We start from the raw sequence: 10058 nt of genomic DNA, 5'->3' as shown, positions 1-10058 counted from the left end.
TTCAGCTGGTGTGGTGGCTAATTTTTATGTATTGATTTGACTGGACAACAGGGTACCCAGATATTTGGCTAAACGTTATTTCTAGGTGAGGCTATGAGGGTGTTTCCAGATGAGATTAGCATTTACTCAATACACTGAGTCAAGCAGATTGCCCTCCCCCATATGAATGGGCACCATCTAATCCACGGAGATCCCAAATAAAACAAAAAGGCAGAGAAAGGGAGACATAGGTCTTCTGCACTTGGACTAAAACTTACACTATTGGTTTTCTTGATTCTCAGGCCTTTTTTTTTTTTTTTAAGATTTTATTTATTCATTTGAGACACAAAGATACAGAGAGAGAGAGAGCATGAGCAGGGGGAGAGGCAGAAGCAGGCTCCCCGCTGAGCCAGGAGCCCGATGCGGGGCTCAATCCCAGGGCCCTGGGATCAAGACCTGAGCCAAAGGCAGATGCTCAACCATCTGAGCCACCCAGGTGCCCCGATTCTCAGGCCTTTGACCTCAGACTAATACTACATCACTAGCTTTTCTGGGTCTCCAGTTTGCAAATGGCAGATCATGGGACTTCTCAGCCTCCATAATCGCTGAGCCAATTCTGTATAGCCTATACATGTTATTGGTTCTGTTTCGCTGGAGAACCTTGACTACTACCTACAGCTGGTGAGTCCAGCAATAGACCGTCACTGTTCTGCCTCAGGAATGTATCAGTTCTCCAACTCTATGTCAAAATTTGGTTCAAGGGAAATTGATCACTGTCTTAGTCCATTCAGGTTGCTATAACAAAGTACCATAGACTGGGTGGTTTACAAACAATAGAAATTTATTTCTCACAGTTCTGGGGGCTAGAAGTCCAAGATCAGACAGACAGCATGATTAGGTTCTGGTAAGATCCCTTTTCCAGGTTGCTGACTGCTGGACTTTTCATAGTATCCTCGCATGGCAGAAAGAGAGTGAGAGCTCTCTGGGGTCACTTTTATAAGGGGACTAATCCCATTCATGAGGGCTACATCCTCATGACGTAATCACTTTCCAAACGCCCCACCTTGTAATACCATCACATTAGGGGTTGTAATTTCAACATACGAATTTTGAGGGGCACAAACATTCAGGCCATTATGATCACATTTCCCTTCCACAAGATATCACACTGGTCCATTACATTGATGACATCATGCTAATGAGACCTAGTGAGCAAGAAGTAGCAACTGCTCTAGACTTATTTGTAAGACATCTGTGTGTCAGAGGGTGGGGAATAAATCTGGAAAAAATTCAAGGGCCTTCTACCTTTGTGAAATTTCCAGGGATCCAGTGATGTGGGGCATGCTGTGATATCCCTTCTAAAATGAAGGATAAATTGTTTTATCTGTCCCCTTCTACAATTAAAAGAGAGGCATAACACTTAGTAGGACTTTTTGGAGTTTGGAGGCAATGCTCTTCATTTGAGTGTATTATTCTAACCTGTTTACTGAAAAACCTGAAAAGCTGCTAGTTATGGGTGGGGATCAGAGCAAGAGAGAAGTCCAGACTCCGGTGCAGGCTGCCCTGCAATTTGGGTCATACAATCCAGCAGATTCAATGGTGCCTAAAGTGTCAGTGATGTATGGGGAGGCTGTTTGGAATCTTTGGCAGGCCCATATAAGTGAATTGCAGCCTAGGCCCTTAGGATTTTGGAGCAAAACTCTACTATCCTCTGCTGACAACTTCTCTCTTTTTGAGAAATAGCTCTTGGCCTGCTACTGGGCCTTTGTAGAAACTGAATGCTTAACCCTGGACCAACAAAATTACCATGATATCTGAGGTGCCCATTTGAACTGGGTGTTTTCTGACTCACCAAGGTATAAAGTTGGGCATACACAGCAGCACTTTATCATCAAATGGAAGTGGCACATATATATGATTGGGCCTGAGCAGACCCAGAAGGTACAAGGTAGCTACGTGAAGTACCCCAAATGTCCATGTTCCACTCCTGTTACACTACTTTCTCTTTCCCAGCCTACATCTGTGGCTTCACGTGGAATTCCCTGTAATCAGTTTGCAGAGAAAGAAACGACTCAGGCCGGGCTTGTAAACGGTTCTGTGCAGTATGCAACCAGCACCTGAAAGTAGACAGCTGTAGTAGACAGCTGTAGTAGACAGCGTAGTAGACAGCGTAGTAGACAGCTGTAGTAGACAGCTGAAGTAGACAGCGTAGTAGACAGCTGTAGTAGACAGAGTAGTAGACAGCTGTAGTAGACAGCTGTAGTAGACAGCGTAGTAGACAGCGTAGTAGACAGCTGTAGTAGACAGCGTAGTAGACAGCTGTAGTAGACAGCTGTAGTAGACAGCTGTAGTAGACAGCGTAGTAGACAGCTGTAGTAGACAGCTGTAACCGCTTTCTTGGACATTGTGAAGGTCAGCAGTGAAGGAAAATCCTCCCAGTGGGCAGAAATGCAAGTATTGCTCCTGGTTGCGCACTTTTTTTGGAGAAGAAATATGGCTAGACATACAATTATATACTGCTTCATGGGCTATGGCCAATGGTTTGGCTGGATATAAGAGACTTGGAAGGAATATGATTGAAAAATTGACAAGAGAATTTGGGGAAGAGGTATGTAGATAGACCTCTCTAAATGGGCAAAAAATGTGAAGATATTTGTGTCATATATGAATGCTCACCAAAGAGTGACCTCAGCAAAGGAAATGTTAATAATTAAGTGGACAGGATGACCTATTATGTGGATACCAGTCAACCTTTTTCTCCAGCCACCCCTGTCATCACCTAATGAGCTCATCCACAAAGTGGCCATGGTAGCAAGGAGGTTATGCCTGGTCTCAGCAATATGGACTTCCACTCACCAAGGCCATCCTGGCTATAGCTACTGCTGAGTGCCAAATCTGCCAGGAGTAATGACCAACAAGACCTCCTGATATGGGGGTGCCTGGGTGGCTCAGTCGTTAAGCATCTGCCTTCGGCTCAGGTCATGATCCCAGGTCCTGGGATCGAGCCCCACATCGGGCTCCCTGCTCCTTGGGAAGCCTGCTCCTCCCTCTCCCACTCCCCCTGCTTGTGTTCCCTCTCTCGCTGTGTCGCTCTCTTTCAAATAAATAAATAAATCTTTAAAAAAAATTAAATAAAATTTAAAAAAAGACCTCCTGATATGACACCATTCCCTGGAGTGATTACCTACTGATGGTAGGTTGGTTACATTGGTTGGTTACATTGGACCACTTCTATCATGGAAGGAGCAGTGTTTGATTCTCACTGGAATAGACACCCTGGATAACAAAGTTATCTTCCTTACATGCAATGCTTTTGCCAAAACCATCATCCATGGGCTTACAGAATGTGTTATGTACCATTATAATATTCCACACAGCGTTGCTCTGGCCAAGGAGCTCACTTGACAGCAAATGAAGTGTAGCGATGGGCCCATGCTTATGGAGTTCACTGGTTTTACCATGTTCCCTACCATCCTGGAGCAGTTGGCTTGATATGACAGTGGAATGGCCTTTTGAAGACTCAGTGCTAGCTGGGTGGCAATACCTTGCAGGGCTGGGGCAAGGTTCTTCCAAAAGCTGTATATGCTCTGAGTCAGCATCCCGTATATGGTGATGCTTCTCCCATAGCTAGGATTCACAGATCTAGGAATCAAGGGGTGCAAATGGGAATGACACCACTCACTATATTACCCCTAGTGCCCCACTAGCAAAATTTTGCTTCTTATTCCTGTGAACTTATGCTCTGTTGGCCTAGAGGTCTTATTTCCAAACAATGGTTCCATTGAAGTGGAAGGTAGGACTGTTGCCTGGCCATTTTTGACTCCTTATGCCTCTGAATCAATAGGCAAAGTGAGTTACTGTGCTGGCTAGGGGGACTGACTACCAAGGAGAAATTGGACTACTACTCTACAGTGGAAGTAAGGAAGAGTATGTCTAAAACACAGGAGACCCTGGGGCGCCTGGGTGGCTCAGTCGTTAAGCATCTGCCTGCGGCTCAGGTCATGATCTCAGGGTCCTGGGATCGAGCCCTGCATCGGGCTCCCTGCTCGGCGGGAAGCCTGCTTCTCCCTCTCCACCCCCCATGCTTGTGTTCCCTCTCTCGCTGTGTCTCTCTCCGTCAAATAAATAAAATCTTAAAAAAAACCACCAAAAACACAGGAGACCCTTAGAGCATCTCTTAGTATTATCATGCCCTGTGTTAAGGTTAATGGAAAATTGCAGCTCAATCCTGGCGGGACTACTAATGGCCCAGACCCTTTAGGAATGAAGGTTTGGGTCAACCTACCATGTAAAGAACCATACCAGCTGAGGTGCTTGCAGGCTTCCCTTTGAAGGCAAAGGGAATACAGAATGAGAAGTGGGGGGCACCTGGGTGGCTCAGTCAGTTAAGCATCTGCCTTTGGCTCGGGTCGTGGTCCCAGGGTCCTGAGATCGAGCCCCTCATCAGGTTCCTGACTCGGCGGGGAGCCTGCTTCTCTTGCTCCACCTGCTTGTAGTCTCACTCTCTCTCTTTCTGTCAAACGAATAAATAAAATCTTAAAAAAAAAAAAAAAAGAATGAGTAGGGGAAGAAGGTAGTTAAAAATACCAGCTACAAGAGTGCCTTGGGGGGCTCAGGCAGTTAAGCATCTGACTCTTGATCTCAGCCAATGTCTTGATGTTAGAGTCATGAGTTAGAGCCCTGCATTGGGCTCCATGCTGGGCTTGGAGCCTACTTAAAAAAAAATACCAGGTAAAACCATGACCAGTTACAGAAATGAGGACTATAAATGGTATGAGTATTTCCTTCCTTCTTATTTTGTATATTTATGTATATTTGGAATATATATACAGATACACACACAAACACATATTTATATATATGTAGCAAATATCTATATATGTAGCAAACTCTCTCTCTCTCTCTCTCTATATATATATACTCTTCTGCAACTTCCAGACAGCACAGAGGACGGGTCTTCAGACAGATCTTATGCCCAGAATATATAAAGAATTCTTAAAACTCAACAACCAGGGGCGCCTGGGTAGCTCAGTTGGTTAAGCATCTGACTTAGGCTCAGGTCATGATCTCAGGGTCTTGGGATCAAGCCCCATGTTGAGCCCCACCTTGGGCTTTGTGCTCAGTGGGGAGTTTGCTTGTCCCTCTTCCTCTCCCTCTGCTTCTCTCTTCTACTGGTGACCTCTCTCTGTCAAATATAAAAAAAATCTTAAAAAAAACCCCAACAACTCAACAATCAAAAGACAATTCAAAATATGTAAAGGACTTGAATAGACATCTTTTAAAAAATATTTTATTTATTTATTTATTTATTTATTTATTCATTAGAGAGAGAGAGAGAGAGCACATGCATGGGGGGAGGGGCAGAGGGAGAGGGAGAGAGACCATCTCAAGCAGACTCCCTGCAGAGTGCAGAGCCCCATGTGGGGCTCAATCTCATGACCCTGAGATCATGACCTGAGCTAAAACCAAGTGTTGGACACTTAACTGACTGAGCCACCCAGGCGCCCCTCCCTTCTCCCTCTCCCACTCCCCCTGCTTGTGTTCCCTCTCTCGCTCTGTCTCTGTCAAATAAAGAAATAAAGTCTTTAAAAAAAAAAAAAGGTGACTTTCAGAGTAGATGCCACCCCTAAACTAGAGTACACTGCTTGATGAGCAGGGTGTGGGCTGAATTTTAGTCCTCCCTGGCCCCTTTAGTTAGGTGTCCTTATCCAGTGAACAACCTGCCCAACCATATCAACAGATCTGCAGGGATCCTTTATACCAGTGGTTTACAACTCTGGTCACATATTGGAAAAAGGGGGAGCTTTTTGAAAATACCCAAGCTCACACCCCAGTCTCAGAGATTTGGATTTATTGGTCCTGAGGCTTTGGCTTAATTTTAAAACTTTCAGGTATTTTGATGTGCTGCCTGGGTTAGGAATTACAACTTTGGCTTTCTGATGTGAAAATCTCAAACTAGACTCTATTGCAAATGTGTGTTTGCATCATCTAGGCATGCACTGACATACTGATAGGGTCCATGATGCAGACAAAATGCTAATGCCGATGCCAACACCAACCACTGGCACTTCTACATTTACTTCCAGGAGTCTTCACCATTATCCCTCATTCCCAGATGTTCAGGCACGCCCCCAACCTGTCCCACATCTTGAGAGGGAAACTAATAATGGGCAGCTGAACCACTACACTGGGATTGCAACATAGGTTTGTAGGAGCAGGAGCTTTTTTTTTTTTTAAGATTTTTTTATTTATTTGAGAGACAGAGAGAGCACACAAGCAGGGGGGAGGGGCAGAGGGAGAAGCAGACTCCCCACTGAGCAGAGAGCCCGATGCAGGGCTCAATCCCAGGACCCTGGGATCATGACCTGAGCCGAAGGCAGATGCTTAACCCTGGTGCCCCTGTGGGAGCAGGAGCTTTGAAGGAAAGTTCTTGCTTAGCAGAAACCTGGTTGTGTGACCTTGAGAAACTTCACAATTCCCTTCTTCGGTTACTTTGCTTATAAAATTGGGTGATGGGCATTAAGGAGGGCACGTGATGTGATGAGCACTGGGTGTTATATGCAACTGATAAATTATTGAACAAGTATGTACTCTATGTTGGCTAATTGAATTTAAAAAAAACAAAAAAACAAAAAACTAGGGACCCCCGGGTGACTCAGTTGGTTAAGCGTCTGCCTTTGGCTCAGGTCTTGATCCCAGGGTCCTGGGATGGAGTCCCATATTGGGCTCCATGCTCAGCGGGGAGCCTGCTTCTCCCTCTGCCCCGCCCCCTGCTCGTGGTCTCTCTCTCTCCCTCTCTTTCACTCTCTCTCTCAAATAAGTAAATAAAATCTTAAAAAAAAATAAACTAATGGCATGGATCTATTTGCCAGAAATCTCACAAGATTTAATAAGCAAGTAATTATGACATGCTCATAAATTGCTGTGCAATTGTTGAATAACTTCAATAACTTCACTGTGTAAAATTCCATAGAAATCTTAAAAAAAAAAAAAAAGCACTCCAATGATTCTGACTCAGATGGTTAGGGCTGCTTCAACAAATCTGCTCTTGCAGTTCTCAGAGCTTCTCTGGTCCCTGCCTTTCCTGAGTTTTGTTTGTTCAGGTTTTCTTGAGAGTCGGAGATAATAGCCCCTATTCTTTAAAAAAATCACCCCTTTTCTCCTCCTTAAGCCAGACTGTGCTGGTTGTCTGTTACTTGTAAACAAAAAGGATTTTATTCCAGGGAATGCTATGCTCTTATGTTAATATGTTTTGTACAAGAATAATCTTAACATATCTTTTTATTCTGAAATGGCATTCACATGAAGAACTATATTAGATATATGTATTATTATACCTAATAATCTGCCTTTATAAAAGTGTTCTATGCCCAAGAATGCCAGCAAATGTCATTAGAAACTACTTGTACAGTGGTCCTCAAACTTTAGTGGACATTAGAATCACTTGGGGAAGCTTGTTAAACAGATTTCTGGGTTTAACCCTCAGTTTTAGCTGGTCTGTGATGGGGCCTGAGAACTTACCTTTCTAACAAGCTCCCAGGTGATGCTGATGCTGCTGGCTTGTGGGCACTTTAAGAACTCCTGCTGTAGGGACGCCTGGGTGGCTCAATTGGTTAAGCATCTGCCTTCGCTCAGGTCGTGATCCCATGATTAAGTCCTGCATGGGGCTCCTTGCTCAGCAGGAAGCCTGCTTCTCCCTCTGTCTGCTGCTCCCCCTGCTTGGGCTCTCTCTCTCTGACAAATAAATAAATAAAATCTTAAAAAAAAGAACGCCTGCTGTAGTACTTTCCAAATTTCAAGAAACATCTGGGGTGCTTCTGGGGAATCTTACGACCTGTGCTATGTGTCTGTGGTTACTGGTTCAAATCACATAAATTACCTTAGGATTTTAACAAAGATATATTTAAACAAATATATTTAAGAGATATTTTTAAAATGTATTTTTAAATAATATTTATATCTTGCTTTTATTATGACAGTATAGAAAAATTAACCACAGATATGTCACAACAAGACCATGAGTTACCACTTTCATAAAGTTCAGGTAGTCTTAAATTAAGCTGCTCCAAAAATTATTCATTTTATCTTCCTAAGAATTCGAGCTTACTCTTCAAGTTTCAACTTTTTGCTTGCTTTATTTGATTATTATTAGAGTGACTTTAATTTAAAATAGATCTCAAGAGCAGATGGCACACTCAGGAACATAACTTCTAACAAGGTAATTGTTGATTAGAAGTCATGAGAATACTATCATCACAAACTTAAGGGATTTTGTAAGCCTTTTAGTAGGGGCTGGGGGAGAGGCTCACAAAATGCAAAATGGGATTTAATGCAGATCCACTGTATCCTTGTAGAGCACGCACTAAAGAACAACTGGCAGCCTTGAAGAAACACCATGAAGAGGAAATCACCCATCATATTAAGGAAATTGAACGTTTGATCTTCTTCTTGTGCCACTCAATTTCTTTCTGCAGACGTTCAATTTCCTTTATATGATGGGTGATTTCCTCTTCATGGTGTTTCTTCAAGGCTGCCAGTTGTTCTTTAGTGCGTGCTCTACAAGGATACAGTGGATCTGCATTAAATCCCAAATTACTTGTTAAACTAACTTTTCAAACTTTGTACTCTTGTAAAGTTAAAAAAAAAGGCATGTGACTTAACGATAACTTTTTGCACTGCATCTTTAAGGTAATCTTATTGCTGGCCACTTGAATCTCAGCATTCACATCTCTGGAGTGTCTATAAACTTTTCACTAGCAGCATCATGGACATGTTTTGGAAACAGACATTTAGTATCTTGTCTGCAGGAGTAGGGTCAATGACTTGTCTGAACTTTTATCATTCAATGGTCCTAAAGGCCTTTTTGTAATAGGGTCTCACAACAAAGTACTCACTACAATTCTAGGGTAAATAATCCGTTAAACTGGTGAATTGAAAATGTCTTGTTATTGGCCCAAAATGTCACTTTTTTTTGGCCTGGACGAGTTACACAGTTTGTGTAACAATTTAGTTAAACAAGCCTTACAGTCAAATTTGAATCAAGAACACTCAGCAAAGCAAAATATAATCTAAGGAAATTCTGATTCTCTGTTGTTAACAAACTTGGAAGTCTCAACTCCACAATACTGGGCAACTGTAGGTAAAACATAATTTCTAATTCTAGTTCTTTCAATTTGCACAAGGCTAATTAGAACAAAGATAACTAGCTCATATGAAGAGTTCTCTAATCATTTTTTTTTTTTAGTAAGCTCTATACCCAATATGGGGCTTGAACTTAGGACTGAGACGAAGAATAGCATGTTCTACTGACTGAGTCAGCCAGGTGCCCATCTGCAAAATAGACTGATGGTGCCTTGAATTGTATCCTCTTAAGCAATCATTCCTGTTTTCCAGGCTGCTTTTGATCTTATGTCTTGGATTAGGGTTTATTTTTCAAGCTTTCTCTGAACACCTCTGACTAGTGTCAGACAGAGAAAGGAATCTTTCCTGGTGTCATAGTCCCCCTCCCCCTATAAATTACATAGCACTTATCACTGTGCTCCATCTTTGAGCTCCCTATTGTAGGTACCCTGATTCGTTTTTTTTTTTTGTTAAGATTTTTATTTATTTGAGAGAGAGAGAGAGAGAGACAGCGTGAGAGGGAACACAAGCAGGGGGAGTAGGAGAGGGAAAAGCAGGCCTCTGGTGAAGCAGGAAGCCCGACATGGGGCTTGATCCCAGGACCCCGGGACCATGACCCAAGCTGAAGGCAGTTGCTCAACTGAGCCACCCAGGCGCCCGAATCATTGTTTAAAAAAAAGATTTATTTATTTGAGAGAGAGAGAGAGAGCAAGAGAGAGTATGCAACGAGTGGGACGGCAGAGAGAGAGGGAGAATCTCAAGCAGACTCTGCCCTGAGCATGGAGCCCGAAGCGGGAGCTCGATCCCACGACTCTGAGATCATGACCTGAGCCCAAATCAAGAGCTGGAAGCTTAACCAACTGAACCACCCAGGTGCCCCTATCTGATTCATTTTAGAAGTCCAGTAGTATGTCCCCCTACCCCTCTCCAGATAGTGGAAGAAGGCATTAGACACAATT

This window comes from Leptonychotes weddellii, chromosome 4 (genome assembly GCF_054177405.1).
Source record: "Leptonychotes weddellii isolate Sample4059 chromosome 4, ASM5417740v2, whole genome shotgun sequence".
Taxonomy (NCBI): Eukaryota; Metazoa; Chordata; class Mammalia; order Carnivora; family Phocidae; genus Leptonychotes; species Leptonychotes weddellii.
This window is presented reverse-complemented; position numbering follows the sequence as displayed.